Raw genomic sequence first — 15794 nt, forward strand, 5'->3', positions numbered from 1 at the left:
GGGTAGTGGTTGTGCAGGGGGTTGTCTTTTAGGTTGTAGGGTTGTGTTTATGTAGTGTAGAGTGGTGTTTTTGGGTTTAGGGTAGTGGTCGTGCAGGGGGTTGTCTTTTAGGTTGTGTAGGGTTGTGTTTATGTAGTGTAGAGTGGTGTATTTAGGTTTAGGGTAGTGGTCGTGCAGGGGGTTGTCTCTTAGGTTGTAGGGTTGTGTTTATGTAGTGTATAGTAGTGTATTTGGGTTTTGGGAAGTGTTGTGGTGCAGGGGGTTGTCTTTTAGGTTTTAGGGTTGTGTTTATGTAGTGTAGAGTAGTGTATTTGGGTTTAGGGTAGTGGTCGTGCAAGAAGTTGTCTTTTAGGTTGTAGGGTTGTGTTTATGTAGTGTAGAGGAGTGTATTTGGGTTTTGGGTAGTGTTGTGGTGTTTGGGTAGTGTAGGGTAATGTAGTGTATGAGGGTAGGGGTAAAAGAGTCAAAAATGCATAGAAGTTGTATAGTTAGTAATATACTGCGAAGAAAATGCAGATTTTGTATTTTAAAATGTATTTGCAAATTAAAAGCATGCACAGTTAAATCTTGCGTAGTAATGGTATTTGCGATGTAAAAACATTGTAGTAAAAACGTGTGAAGTAATGGTCTGCTAAGTAACATTATATATTCCTAAAAATGGTGCCACATTGTGTCAAACTCCAGTATGGTGATGGCATGTGAACGTGTACCCTCGGGGACACGCTCAGACCACAAATTAATTTCACCGGGGACAGACGATATTTTAAAGGTTCACATTGTCTTTCGGTTCAAGGATGTTGTCATTTTTGGGACATTCTAACTGAGGGGTGATAAAGAGAATGTCCGATGTAAAATTATGGCGTCCCCTGAGAAGACGAAGCATGTGAGAGGTGCAAGGTGGGAGCAGGTGATTTAATTTATGAAACGGATAGTGATAGAATGCCCTAGATTCTCGGCTGTTTAAGCATCTAAGTGACAAAGAGTATTGCATACTGCCAAACTGCTTCCTTTACCTGACCCACATATGTTAGTAGCTTTACCTCGGATTGGTACGATTCCTTGTTATTGCAGTATCACACTCACAAGTATTCATTTGAATCTTTCAGCAGTGGGAGCTCCCTATCTGATCTATCCACATCAGAGCCACAGTATCACGTTGAAATCTTCGACCACAATATTTAGAAAACCATGGGGCATATTTACAAGCCCATATTGCCACAGGCACATCACTTTTTATGACGTTCCTGTGGCGATAGGGGCTTCGCCTTATTTACAAGGCAGCGTTAAGTCACTTAACGCTGCCTTGTAAATAAGGCCTCTCTTACAGTGTGACGGGCTGGGCAGACGTATCCCCCTCTGAAATGTTGGTCCCTTTCTCTGCAATTTTTTCATGTTTACTTATCTCCGGCCATAGGGTCTGCTTATGAATTGCACACCGGCAATTTCCACTGTCAGCCTCCCCTCCCCTCCACTACCCACACTCCCTGGGGTCAGCACTTGAAATTGCAGTCAGAGGGATGGACGGAGAACCCCTGGAACCTAGAGCTGAATAAATCGGAGAGGACATTTGTGTAGGCCTCAAATTGCCACTTCTCTTTATTTGGTTAAAATTAGGAATTCTCTATTTAGGTGTAATTTCTCGGTGAATCCGATATTTTATTTTTAAACTGTCTATGTGTGACACAGATGGAAAGCCTTTAAATTGGCAGTAAACTGCCCTGAAATGTGAGACTATTGGGTGAACGCAAGCAGCTGGAAATGAAAAGTGTACATTCCATTTGGTTTTGCACGGAGGAGGACAGACACTGTTTGGGTCTTTTTTTTCATACATTACTCCAGATTTATTCCTTTCGAATCCTTAGCTATTGATTGTTATTAAGGGGATTCCCAAACTCATGTTTTTTGCCGCCCTCCCCCTTTTGCCGCCCTAGGCAGCCGCCTAGGCTTGCCTAATGGTAGAAACGGCTCTGACTACAGAATTTACCTACACACTTATGGGCACAAGGACCCACTGATGTTGGTTGCATGAACATTACACCATATCGAGTCACATTAAAGACAGGAGTGGTACTACCACGAATGCGACAATACAAGTTACCTCCAGATGCTGTAGTAGCTTTACTGCAAATCATTGACGAGCTTATTGCCCAAGGAGTGGTTGTGGAAACCGACTCCAATGTATGTAACTCCCCGATAATTCCGATTCTTAAACGAACTGATCCAAAGGCTCCGCCAGTATATCGATTAGTTATTGATCTGCGCGAATTAAATAAATGCATTGTACCACAATACCCCGTGGTCCCCGATATCTCTTCATTACTGACAGCTATTGACTCCGAAGCAACATTCTTTACTGTAATCGATCTCTAGAATGCCTTTTTCAGCGTCCCAATAGATCCGGAAAGCCAATACTTGTTCGGATTTAGTTTAAATGGACGGAGCTTTAAATTCACACGCGCACCTCAAGGATTCACAGAAAGCCCCAGCATCTATAGCCAAGCACTAAAACGAGAACTTGACAGTATCGACATGCCAGTTAACACTGCCTTGCTTCAATATGTCGATGATCTGCTGATCACCGCTCGAAGCGAACCTGAATGTGAAAAAGCATCACTGACGGTTTTACGATTTCTGGCTGAAAAGGGGCACAAGGTGTCCCCTTCTAAGCTGCAATTCTGTGTCCAGCAAGTTGTTTATCTTGGGCACTCGCTGTCCAAGGAGGGAAGACAGCTTACACCTGACCGCATCCAGTTAATTGCTAACATGCCAATACCCAAGACACAAAAGGAGGTGCGGGCTTTTATAGGCCTCACTTCATACTGTAGGCAGTGGATCCCTCAATATGCATTTCTAGCAAAACCACTCATTCAGTTGACAACACAGGAGGCGGCCACATCGACTGTCCTCCCTTGGACTCAGGAACATACACAAGCCTTTGAAAACTTAAAGAAAGCTTTATGTCAAGCACCTGTATTAGCAACACCATGTTACAGTAAACATTTTACACTCTTTGTTACAGAACGTGAAGGTACTGCTTTATCAGTACTCACACAGGAACAAGCAGGATCACACAAACCATGTGCCTATTTTTCTAGTACATTAGATCCCGTAGCTCAGGCTCTTCCTGCGTGCCTGAAATCAGTGGCAGCAACAGCTTTAGCAATCAGACAAAGCGATGCCATAGTATTAGGACATCCATTGACAGTACAAGTACCACATGCAGTAGAGGTTCTTTTGAACCGAACACAAACACAACACTTGACTATAGCGAGACTTACCGGTTATGAATTGACATTGTTTCAGACACACATAGAAATCAGACGTTGTAATACATTAAATCCAGCCACACTTTTGCCAGTAAACGGAACAGACCCACTAGTACATGATTGTAGTAAAGTTATTACTATCACGACGAAACCCAGACAAGACTTGACAGATGTCCCATTGTCAGATCCAGACCTGACGTTGTATGTAGATGGTTCATGCATGAGAACAAGTACAGGAGAGTTAGTGGCCGCGTATGCAGTCACAACAGACACTGAAGTCATCGAAACAAATTGCATAAATACCTTGTCAGCTCAAGCAGCAGAGCTCATCGCTCTGACACAAGCCTGTATTCAAGCCAAAAATAAGAAAGTAAACATATACACTGATTCACGTTATGCATTCGGAGTTGTACATGACTTCGGCGTGCTGTGGCGAGAGAGAGGTTATTTAACTTCTCACGGTGCCCACATTCAGCACGGACCTCTCATTCATGCCTTATTAGATGCAATTCATCTACCCACTGCAATATCGATTATGAAATGTAAAGCTCATACGAAAGTTACTGATATCATCTCTCAAGGCAATGATCTAGCTGACAGAACAGCTAAACAGACTGCTCAAACTCACACAACTGACATGACAAAGACAATAGTTCCGACACCAACACCTTGCATGACAGTTAAGGATCCCGCTCTTGACGTAATTGACATACAGACACATGCTACACCAGATGAAATAAAGAAATGGACTGAATTAGGAGGGATCCAAACGGATCAAGGATGGATGACGAAGGAAAAATCTGTATGGTTTCTTCCTGACTCTATGGTTCAAGTTATCATTAACACAATACATAGTCCAGCGCACCTAGGAGAGAAAGCTATGCTAGACAGCATTCAACACATTTGGTTCAACAAACATTTACGAGCAGCAGCTAAACAGAAAGTCCGTACCTGTATGATATGTTGTCAGTTTAACCCAGGTAAAAGCATTCCCGTAGAACAGGGTGGATTTCAGCCTCCTGATCACCCTTTTGAAGTCCTCCAGATGGATTATATCCAGATGGAACGATGTCGAGGATTCAAATATGTTCTCGTAGTTGTCTGTGCTCTTTCTCGTTGGACAGAAGCCTACCCGGTTTCAGATTACACTGCCCCGACTACTGCCAAACAGTTAGTTCGAGAATTCTTCCCACGGTATGGTTTACCACGTGTTGTCTATTCAGATAACGGCCAGCCGTTCTCATCCGAACTGATGAAACACGTTTCACTTTTGTTAGGCTATCAATGGAAATTTCACTGTGTCCGACACCCCGAGGCAGCAGGTCTTGTGGAACGCCATAATCAAACTCTGAAAATTAGATTGTCCAAAATATGTAGAGAAAAAGGTGTTGATTGGGTAGTAGCCTTACCAGTTGCACTCTTTTACATGAGAATGGTAGCACATTCTCGAACAGGGCTATCCCCGTATGAGGTGATCTTTGGTAGACCACCAAATATGTGGGGGACGCCTATACCTCGTAAAATAACTGATGTTGACTGTAATATGGTGACAGATTACCTGGCTTCCTTGATGTCTGCACTACAATCTTGTCGTTCACAGGTAGCTGCAGCCTTTCCCGATAACACCGAGGTGAAACCCCATGACGTGGTTCCCGGGGACCTGGTGTTGGTACGAAACTTTGACCGAAAGACTCAGCTGGATCCTAGGTGGAAATCGCCTCAACTCGTACTGCTCACCACAAGGACAGCCGTGAAGATCGAAGGTCAAAAAGGATGGTTACACTCAAGTCATATCAAGAAATTTCATGGACTACCTTCGGATGTGAACATTACGCCTTGCATTTCCTCACAGACTGATTCAAAACTCCCCTTGGTTGAACAATCCGATACAGAACTATATAAACTAAAATTAAGGTCTAGCAAGTCAGACAATTTGATTGTTTAAGTCCTCTCCAAGGTGAATCGGTTGAATTTGTCTCTGACATGTATCCCCTAGACCTGAATAGAGAAAGAAATCGAAAGATGCAATTGAAAAAGCATGCGTACTATAAATCACTGCGTAGTCATTGCACAGTGACATTATTGATTTTGTTTTTCTTAAGTCTTCTGATCATCGCTGCGAGTATACTGTTGCACATATATTATCCTATTTCTAAACATGCTTACAATGTTACTGTTGAACATTCCTTTAGTGAATTACCCCCACATGAGTTGTCCTATAGATTTGCGCTGCGCAATAATACTTTCATTAGCATGTTACATCATTCCCATCAAACCAGCAATGCTACCAATTGTTGGATATGTGGCCGACTCCCTCCCTATCAGAACTATAAGGGAATTCTGCCTCTCTTTCCATATCCGTTCACACACAATGGCTCCTGTGGAGCATGGTTTAGTTTAATTAATTCCTTAGATTCAAATTTAATAGTTTATCAAGATAATTGGGTATGGGGAAACCTGAACCTAGTTTTACTCAAAGTCTGCCACCCTAACAAGGAGGGACTTCCCAAAAGAACAGGAACCGATCTAGAAAATGAAGTATATGGATTAGGTAATTTTACGCTCAATCTCATGATCCTGAATGTTGAATCCGAAGCTGCACCAATTCTGCCCGCTATGTCAGTATTTCCAGTTAAGGGTGAATTGTGTGTAAGAAAGAATGGTTCCATACATATGGGCCATAGTAAATGCACCACTGTAATAGAATTTAATGATCAAGGTAAATCTACATTTAGAGCTTCTCGCCATTCCTACTTCGTATGTGGTCAGACTGCATATACACGTCTGCCTTTAGATTGGGATGGTACCTGTTACATCGCATTCCTCTTGCCACCTGTTTTCCTAGCTCCTCCTGATTATCACAGAAATACTCATTTAGTACACAATAGGGAACGGAGAGATCTCCCAATTGTCGATTACACTGAGACGGCATGGGAAAAATATACAGATTTTAATAAAGGTCTCTTTCCCTATATAGGTACAGTCACCAATAGTAAGCTGATACGTAGATTAACTAGGACCCTTGAAGCCGTAGTAAATGAAACTATTTCTGCCTGAGGCAATTTAACAGAGGAGCAGTCTGCGATGCGGATTGTTGTTCTTCAAAATCATCTTGTCCTTGACGTCATTCTGGCCGACAGGGGCGGAGCTTGTAGGGTCATCGGATCAAGTTGCTGCGTATTCATCCCAGAAAATTCGCCATCTGTATATAAAGCTATAACTCGCCTTCATAAGATTGTAAGCCAGATACACCAGAATCCAGGCACCTGGACTTGGTCCGGTTGGTTTTGGAGTGTGCTGTCAGCCTGGGGATGGAAGGTCCTATCCTTCCTAGGTATTGGCTTTCTCATACTATTCAGTTGCTGCTTATGCCTACAATGTGGACCAGCGATTTGTGGTCTGTGCGCCACATCGTGTATTCCACCACCAAGTTTTCATTCAAGATCCCAGAAGAAGAAAGAAGAACAAATGATGCTATATGAACAGATCGATGGATTCATGAAGATTGATATCTCCTAAGGGTCAGTAGGGGACAAGGAGGGAATGAGGAAATATGGATTTTTGTGATCAGTTATGTCCCCTATTTTAGACCCCAACGGCTCCATGTATAAGTTACAAGTACATGTATGTTCCCTCCAGTTCCAGTTATAAAGACGCAAACACATGGGCGTCCACCGTCAACATGTCCTCTTTCAAATCCGCCATGAATGGGCCGGATATTCCATTCCTAAGTATGAAAGGCCACCGGCTTTATATGGTTCATCTACTCCATTTTACAGTTCAGGCGAGTAGGCCCTGAATGCTGCCATCAAGCTTTTCCCTGCTTTCTACCTCTGACAGCTCCAGTCTGAGCTCGCATCTGTATCCATGAACTTTGTCCTACTCCCTGCGCGGCTAACGGTGCCTGACTCGGCCTGTCAGCCTGCCAAAAAACTGTATTTCACCTTCAAGATTATCTGCTCCGCTCCTCATCCAATGCATTCCTGTCTAGTAGTTTAAATAAACATTCTTCCAGCTACCGAGCAAGAGGCCTGGCCTCACTGTCTTCGTGCAAGTAATTCATAGCCCCTGTTACTATGGAAGATTTCTGCTCCCTCGCATCTCATGTAGACACTTAGGCGCTTGTACACGCACTCACAGGCAGTATAGAATAGATTTTGTCCGAGAGACCTTCCCTTTTGGATAACACAGTTCTTTAAACATAGGATACTAGATATGATTTAGGATTAGGTTGACTTGACCCCCAGACTTCTGTCTCCACATGTAGAGCTAAATGTCAAGTCCCCTTCACCCTCTAGTTGCACGTCAACCACACGTCATGCGGCGGCGCGCGCATCTTTGCCAAGTATTTCTGCTGACATTGCAAGATTCTCTTACGGATCCACCCACTTGTGACATCATGTATAATGACGTTTTCTAGTTACGCCTATTTTAGTTACGCATGCATATTTTAGTTTGTCTTATCAGCTGTTACGCCTATTGCATCTGTTCTCACTGTAATGCCTTTTCTATAAAAATGATTACCTGTCAATAATGTATTGCCTTCACTTCCTGAACCTCCGTGGTGATGGAATATGATGCCTACAACTCGAGTTGTATAAGGAATAAAGCCCTTTCAGAACCTCTAATACCACGGATTCTGCCTCTCATTTTACTGAGTTATTCTTAATGATTTCCGCATCAAAAATAGTACAGGTAATTAAAATATTTACCACACATTACATAAACACAACCCTAAAACCTAAAAGACAACCCCCTGCACGACCACTACCCTAAACCCAAAAACACCACTCTACACTACATCAACACAACCCTACAACCTAAAAGACAACCCCCTGCACAACCACTACCCTAAACCCAAATACACTACTCTACATTACATAAACACAACCCTAAAACCTAAAAGACAACTCCCTGCACGACCACTACCCTAAACCCAAAAACACCACTCTACACTACATAAACACAACCCTACAACCTAAAAGACAACCCCCTGCACAACCACTACCCTAAACCCAAATACACTACTCTACACTACATAAACACTCCCTACAACCTAAAAGACAACCCCCTGCACAACCACTACCCTAAACCCAAATACACTACTCTACATTACATAAACACAACCCTAAAACCTAAAAGACAACCCCCTGCACGACCACTACCCTAAACCCAAAAACACCACTCTACACTACATAAACACAACCCTACAACCAAAAAGACAACCCCCTGCACCACAAACCTACCCTAGACCCAAATACACTACTCTACACTACATAAACACTCCCTACAACCTAAAAGACAACCCCCTGCACGACCACTACCCTAAACCCAAATACACTACTCTACTCTACATAAACACAACCCTAAAACCTAAAAGACAACCCCCTGCACGACCCCAAAAACTACACTGCCCACTTACCTCTCTCTCCTCGTGGTCCCCCTCTTCACCGGGCTTCCTCTCTGCTCCTGCTTCAGGCGTCGTCAGAGCTGCACATCGTTGTTTGGAAATGGAAGCGCCTCCTTTTCCAAACAACGATGTGAATAGTCAGCAAAGTAATTGACTTTGCTAAGTAACGGTATATGCGAAGTAAAAGCATGCAAACTTAAAGCATGCGAAGTAAAAGATTCTGCTAAGTAAAAAATGCATAGTAATGTTAAGTCGTAGTAGTGGCCGCAAAGTAATGGTAGATTACCGTTTAAGTGCTATTATATACAGAGCTTGCCTAGGTCTGAAGAAAAAAAATCCCATTTTACATATGTAAACCTGTTCTACTTCAATACTATTGTTGATGTGTTTTATTGTTTAATGTTGAATACAAGTTCTTTTATATCTAATTCATTAATTCTTCTAGCCTGGATGACAGGGGGAGAGAGTGATGGTAGAAAAAGGGAGGGGAGCATTTTTCAATTCTTGCCTAGGGCGGCAAAACACCTAGAAACGGCCCTGCTTGTATTTAAAAACACTTTTACTCTTGTGACGGGCGTTGTGCTTTCAAGTACTGTCGTTCACTATGGGAAGATTATTCTACCGAGTAATATCGTACACTATGGGAAGATTAGCATTTGGACCTGCCTAGTTGTATGTCCATCGCCTCCCCACTGTGGTGTATGTCTGCCCCAGGACACATGACATACTCTGAACGCCAGCCGTAGCAGCATTTTAACCTCCTGCTGGTGTCCCAGGTCAGTATGGGGAGATTACATGATTGGCCAAAATCACACAGTATGTTGAGCCGATGCCACAACTCTAATTTGTTTTTGTTATCAGCATGGCACTTGCTTCATGGGCCACCATGCACATAACTTAAGTACAGACCGGTGCCGCGCTCTAGCACGGTGCTCACTTTTTTAAAATTGTCTACTGCTTGTTTCCTTTGATTCTGCTTCCAGTGCCACCTCCCACCCACCGCTGCGTTTCTTGTTCATGTCACAATTTAGTCTCCCTATTCGGTGCCTTCACCCCCAACAACCCCCGTCATTCTATTTATGAAGTTGCCCACATTTCTTCTTTTAGCTACCACTTCTCCGACATCTAAAGCGAAACGAGTTGTGTACTTGGCAAGCAGTCTCTTGCTGGTTTCTCTCTAAGTGTGGTGCCGTGTCACTTCTCCTGAGGACTGTTGTCTGAGTTCAAGTGAGTCATCGTAAACTCTGACAACAGAGTAAGGGGCCCTCGAGACATGCCTGAACCAGGCAACTCTTCCAAGCGAGAGGCCACGGCCTGTTACACAAAGCACAGATGCGTTGGGCATGCTTGTTTAACTGTTCTTGGTGTCTGGTGCCAGAACTAAGGCTACTTCTCATCTTCTCTCCGCCCCAATCCACCCGTTGTTGATGGCTGTCCCGAAAACACGCAAACTACTCCTTGAGGTGAAATGTGATTTCCTGTGTTTCACACAGAGAAGCAACCGTGTCGCTCTCCATACAACCGGGCTTCTGGTTTGGCAAGGACCTTTAACAACAAGCATTGGCATAGCCAATAGGTCTCACCTTTTGGACCTTATAAGTGTTTAGCCATGCAACACTTGATGTTGTTGCACCAAGGATATTGTGCTGGATAACTAAACACTTATAAGGGCCCAAAGGCGAGACCTATTGGCTATGCCAATGCTTGTTTTAAAATGAAGGTGCCACGGCCCTCCTGACCCCAGACCCTGTTCTTGGGTCCCACTGTATCATGGAAGTGCCTTTGCACACATGTATGAACATTGTGTGTGACGAGGTGGGGGTCAAGAACCCTACAGCTTGCTAGGGGGGCCACCAGGCAGGGCGCAGGAGTGAGCCCTCTCTCTGTGTCAGCATCACCACATGGCTACATGACCTGGACACAGTGTCACGATCCAGCACCTTAGTGCCCAGGGCTATGGTATGTGTGGCCGCCGCGAGCTGGCAGTAATGCGGAGGGTTTACAAACATAGACAGTCCAGTGTTTCGGCGGTGGTAGCATGTAGGATGTGGGAGCAGGTATCACTGCCACCCTGTCTGTGACGCTGCCAAGGGCGGGTGCATGACCTCAGGCGTCATCTCATCTGAATATTTCAGCTATAGCACATGTTGGTATTTCGCTTCCGCTGTTCTCATCACCTCCGTTTTGTAAATGCGTGTCATGCATGTGAGGGGGGGGGCATCTACGCAGCATCGAGCGCCCCTTTCCATGTATTTGAAGGTTTTCAAGTCAGTCCGCTGCTTGGACCCCTGCGGGGGAATTCTCCAGTTTGCTTCTGAAGGCAGTGATGAACATGGGGTACAGGATCACGTGGCGCCTTCAGTAGGGTCCGCCTGGTTCCGGATGCTGACCCCCAGTCACACCTGGAGGTGGTCGCCATGAAGAAGTGCGGGCTGTGTCTGCGCTGCAGGGGAGTGTATCCCAGAAGCCAGTGAGCTGCCCATTACAAGGCCCGTGCTTTCTTTTGCCCCCATAGATGATGCTTTGAACCTTGCTCAACCCTAGGTCATTTTCTGCTGGTACATTTAGCCCCCGTTAAGCTCCTAATAGGATGGTTGTATCGGCTGCATGAATCACTCATAGTGGTACCAGAGAGCGCCTAACGCGGGTGCATCGCGGTGCTCCACTTTTGATGTGACGTCACGCGTGAGCAGTGTTTGCCATGAAACTTCTTTTGTAAACAGATTGAGGCATTTAAACCGCGTAACTACGTAGTCTCATCAGTGCAGAAACAGCACCTCGGTTTCACTTCTCCTCCCCTCCCAAAAGCACTCTTTGGCGCCGATCACGATCCTGTAAAAACCGGGTACGAACCGTCGGACGGAGCATATTCTCCGTCCGACGCGTACCCGGTCGTCAAAATCTACCAACATGGAATTACGATTCGCACGGAAACACCATTTCCGTACGAATCGTACAAAACCCCGACCGACGAAAAAAAAAATACAAATGCGATCCGGATGTCGGGACGCTCGCAGCCTGCCATTCACGAACCAGGAATTACGATTCGCACCGACGTCATCCCACACGGTGAATATTATCCGGCAGCCAAAAACTGCCGGGAAATCAGGACGACGCGAACAAGGAGTACCAGTACGCGACGGACAGACAGGACGACGCGAACAAGGAGTACCCGTACGCGACGGACAGACATGGACCCGAACCTACGTGTCATCCCGGCCCTCATAGCAGTCGACCTCCTCTACAGGTTACGACGCAGACGCCGCAGAAGGTAATAACAACTAAGGGAGGGGGGAAAGGGGGGGGGGTGGCAGGACCAGGGCAGGCCACAAACCCCCCACCAAAGTCACACAGCACACATGCCCTGGACATACCTGACTCCCAGGCCCTGGTCACTACGAGGGGGTGGGGGCGTGTCCAGCTAAGCCAGCGACCGCCACAACAGAAGTTCTTGACGACGCGAACCGGCAACACAACCAGACATGTACGTCCCGTACCCACACCTTAAGAGCGTGGGTACAAGTCGTACCACGCCCACACCTACGTCACCCCAACATTGGCGGGACGGCTCGTACCCACGTGGCAAAGGCCTGGGTACGGGCCGCACAAGCATCACATAGCGTGGGGACGGATATGTACGGACCGTACCCCCACCCCGTATGCATGGAGCGTACCCCCACCGCAACAGTGTAAGTACGACCCGTACCCTCACCTGCGTATGCAAGGAGCGTACCCCCATGCCAACAGTGTAAGTACGACACGTACCCCCACCCGCGTATGCAAGGAGCGTACCCCCATGCCAACAGTGTAAGTACGACACGTACCCCCACCCGCGTATGCAAGGAGCGTACCCCCCACCCCAACAGTGTAAGTACGACACGTACCCCCACCCGCGTATGCAAGGAGCGCACCCTCCATGCCAACAGTGTAAGTACGACACGTCCCCCCCACCCGCGTATGCATGGAGCGTACCCCCCACCCCAACAGTGTAAGTACGACCCGTACCCCCACCAGCGTACGTATGGAGCGTACCCCCACCCCAACAGTGTAAGTACGACCCGTACCCTCACCCGCGGACGTATGGAGCGTACCCCCACCCCAACAGTGTAAGTACGACCCGTACCCTCACCCGCGTATGTATGGAGCGTACCCCCACCCCAAGTGTAAGTACGACCCGTACCCTCACCCGCGGACGCATGGAGCGTACCCCCACCCCAACAGTGTAAGTACGACCCGTACCCTCACCCGCGTATGTATGGAGCGTACCCCCCACCCCAACAGTGTAAGTACGATCCGTACCCTCACCTCGAATGCATGGAGCGTACCCCCACCCCAACAGTGTAAGTACGACCCGTACCCTCACCTCGAATGCATGGAGCGTACCCCCCATGCAAACATTGTACGTACGACACGTACCCTCACCCACGGACGTATGGAGCGTACCCCCCACCCCAACAGTGTAAGTACGACACGTACCCCCACCTCGAATGCATGGAGCGTACCCACATCCGTGTATACAATCACAAAAGACATGGGTTTTTGCATATATGATCTGCACATCCACGAATACAGTAAAAAACACAAATGTACATATATATTTCGAATCGCATATAGAGGTGCTGTCACGGTGTCAACAATACCCACCCATCAGGGTATAAACAACCATGGGACGAATCCCAAGGCAACGTACAAAGTCAAAATACACCTGAGCACACCCAAGTAGAGTCACTATAATCCAAAGGTTTTAGTCAGAACCTCAGCAACATGAATAGTAGTTTAGAGTGTCCTTTTTTTTGTAATTGGATATAAAGAAGTTTCCCAATCAGGTCCTGTTGCAGATTATTTTATTCATCAAAAAACAGCGCAGAGCAGCAGCAGCCGACGCGCGTTTCGCCCACCGGGCTTTTTCAAGGCTAGTAAATCATACCAACGTCCCCTGAATTGATTAAAATCATGCGCTGTGAATCCGTCACTATCTGGATTAATTCCTGTTAGATCCGTCTCCACTTTAATGTTCTTGTCGAGTTTCTAAAAGGCAGCCTGGGACACGTAGTAATCGAGCCGCATCACATGTTGTGATTGAGGTACCCCTTCAGGTGCGGGAACCAAAATAACGGACCTTGATAAGCCCTGAATGTCGCAGCAGTGTCCTATCGAAGACGCGTGGCAACTCGGCGTGTCTGTCATGAGCGTACATATTGTGAAATAGGAGGGGTGTGTGCAGAGTCCTCCCAGCAGTGCCCTGAGACAGGAGGGGTGGGTGCCTAACACTCCCAGCAGTGCCCTGAGACAGGAGGGGTGTGTGCAGAGTCCTCCCAGCAGTGCCCTGAGACAGGAGGGGTGGGTGCCTAACACTCCCAGCAGTGCCCTGAGACAGGAGGGGTGTGTGCAGAGTCCTCCCAGCAGTGCCCTGAGACAGGAGGGGTGGGTGCCTAACACTCCCAGCAGTGCCCAGAGACAGGAGGGGTGGGTGCAGAGTCCTCCCAGCAGTGCCCTGAGACAGGAGGGGTGGGTGCCTAACACTCCCAGCAGTGCCCTGAGACAGGAGGGGTGGGTGCCTATCACTCCCAGCAGTGCCCAGAGGCAGGAGGGGTGTGTGCAGAGGCCTCCCAGCAGTGTCCAGAGTCAGGAGGGGTGTGTGCAGAGTCCTCCCAGCAGTGCCCTGACACAGGAGGGGTGGGTGCCTAACACTCCCAGCAGTGCCCAGAGGCAGGAGGGGTGTGTGCAGAGTCCTCCCAGCAGTGCCCTGAGACAGGAGGGGTGGTTGCCTAACACTCCCAGCAGTGCCCTGAGACAGGAGGGGTGGGTGCAGAGTCCTCCCAGCAGTGCCCTGAGACAATAGGGGTGGGTGCGTAACATTCCCAGCAGTGCCCTGAGACAGGAGGGGTGTGTGCAGAGTCCTCCCAGCAGTGCCCTGAGACAGGAGGGGTGTGTGCAGAGTCCTCCCAGCAGGGCCCTGAGACAGGAGGGGTGTGTGCAGAGTCCTCCAAGCAGTGCCCTGACACAGGAGGGGTGGGTGCCTAACACTCCCAGCAGTGCCCTGAGACAGGAGGGGTGTGTGCAGAGTCCTCCCAGCAGTGCCCTGAGACAGGAGGGGTGTGTGCAGAGTCCTCCCAGCAGGGCCCTGAGACAGGAGGGGTGTGTGCAGAGTCCTCCCAGCAGTTCCCTGAGACAGGAGGGGTGTGTGCAGAGTCCTCCCAGCAGTGCCCTGACACAGGAGGGGTGGGTGCCTAACACTCCCAGCAGTGCCCTGAGACAGGAGTGGTGGGGGCCTATCACTCCCAGCAGTGCCCTGAGACAGGAGGGGTGTGTGCAGAGTCCTCCCAGCAGTGCCCTGAGACAGGAGGGGTGGTTGCCTAACACTCCCAGCAGTGCCCTGAGACAGGAGGGGTGGGTGCAGAGTCCTCCCAGCAGTGCCCAGAGACAGGAGGGGTGGGGGCCTATCACTCCCAGCAGTGCCCTGAGACAGGAGGGGTGTGTGCAGAGTCCTCCCAGCAGTGCCCTGAGACAGGAGGGGTGGGTGCAGAGTCCTCCCAGCAGTGCCCTGAGACAGGAGGGGTGGGGGCCTATCACTCCAAGCAGTGCCCTGAGACAGGAGGGGTGTGTGCAGAGTCCTCCCAGCAGTGCCCTGAGACAGGAGGGGTGTGTGCAGAGCCCTCCCAGCAGTGCCCTGACACAGGAGGGGTGGGTGCCTAACACTCCCAGCAGTGCCCTGAGACAGGAGGGGTGGGGGCCTATCACTCCCAGCAGTGCCCTGAGACAGGAGGGGTGTGTGCAGAGGCCTCCCAGCAGTGCCCAGAGTCAGGAGGGGTGTGTGCAGAGTCCTCCCAGCAGTGCCCTGACACAGGAGGGGTGGGTGCCTAACACTCACAGCAGTGCCCAGAGACAGGAGGGGTGGGTGCAGAGTCCTCCCAGCAGTGCCCTGAGACAGGAGGTGTGTGTGCAGAGTCCTCCCAGCAGTGCCCTGACACAGGAGGGGTGGGTGCCTAACACTCCCAGCAGTGCCCTGAGACAGGAGGGGTGGGGGCCTATCACTCCCAGCAGTGCCCTGAGACATGAGGGGTGTGTGCAGAGGCCACCCAGCAGTGCCCTGAGACAGGAGGGGTGTGTGCAGAGTC

This window comes from Triturus cristatus, chromosome 11 (assembly GCF_964204655.1).
Source record: "Triturus cristatus chromosome 11, aTriCri1.1, whole genome shotgun sequence".
Lineage (NCBI taxonomy): Eukaryota > Metazoa > Chordata > Amphibia > Caudata > Salamandridae > Triturus > Triturus cristatus.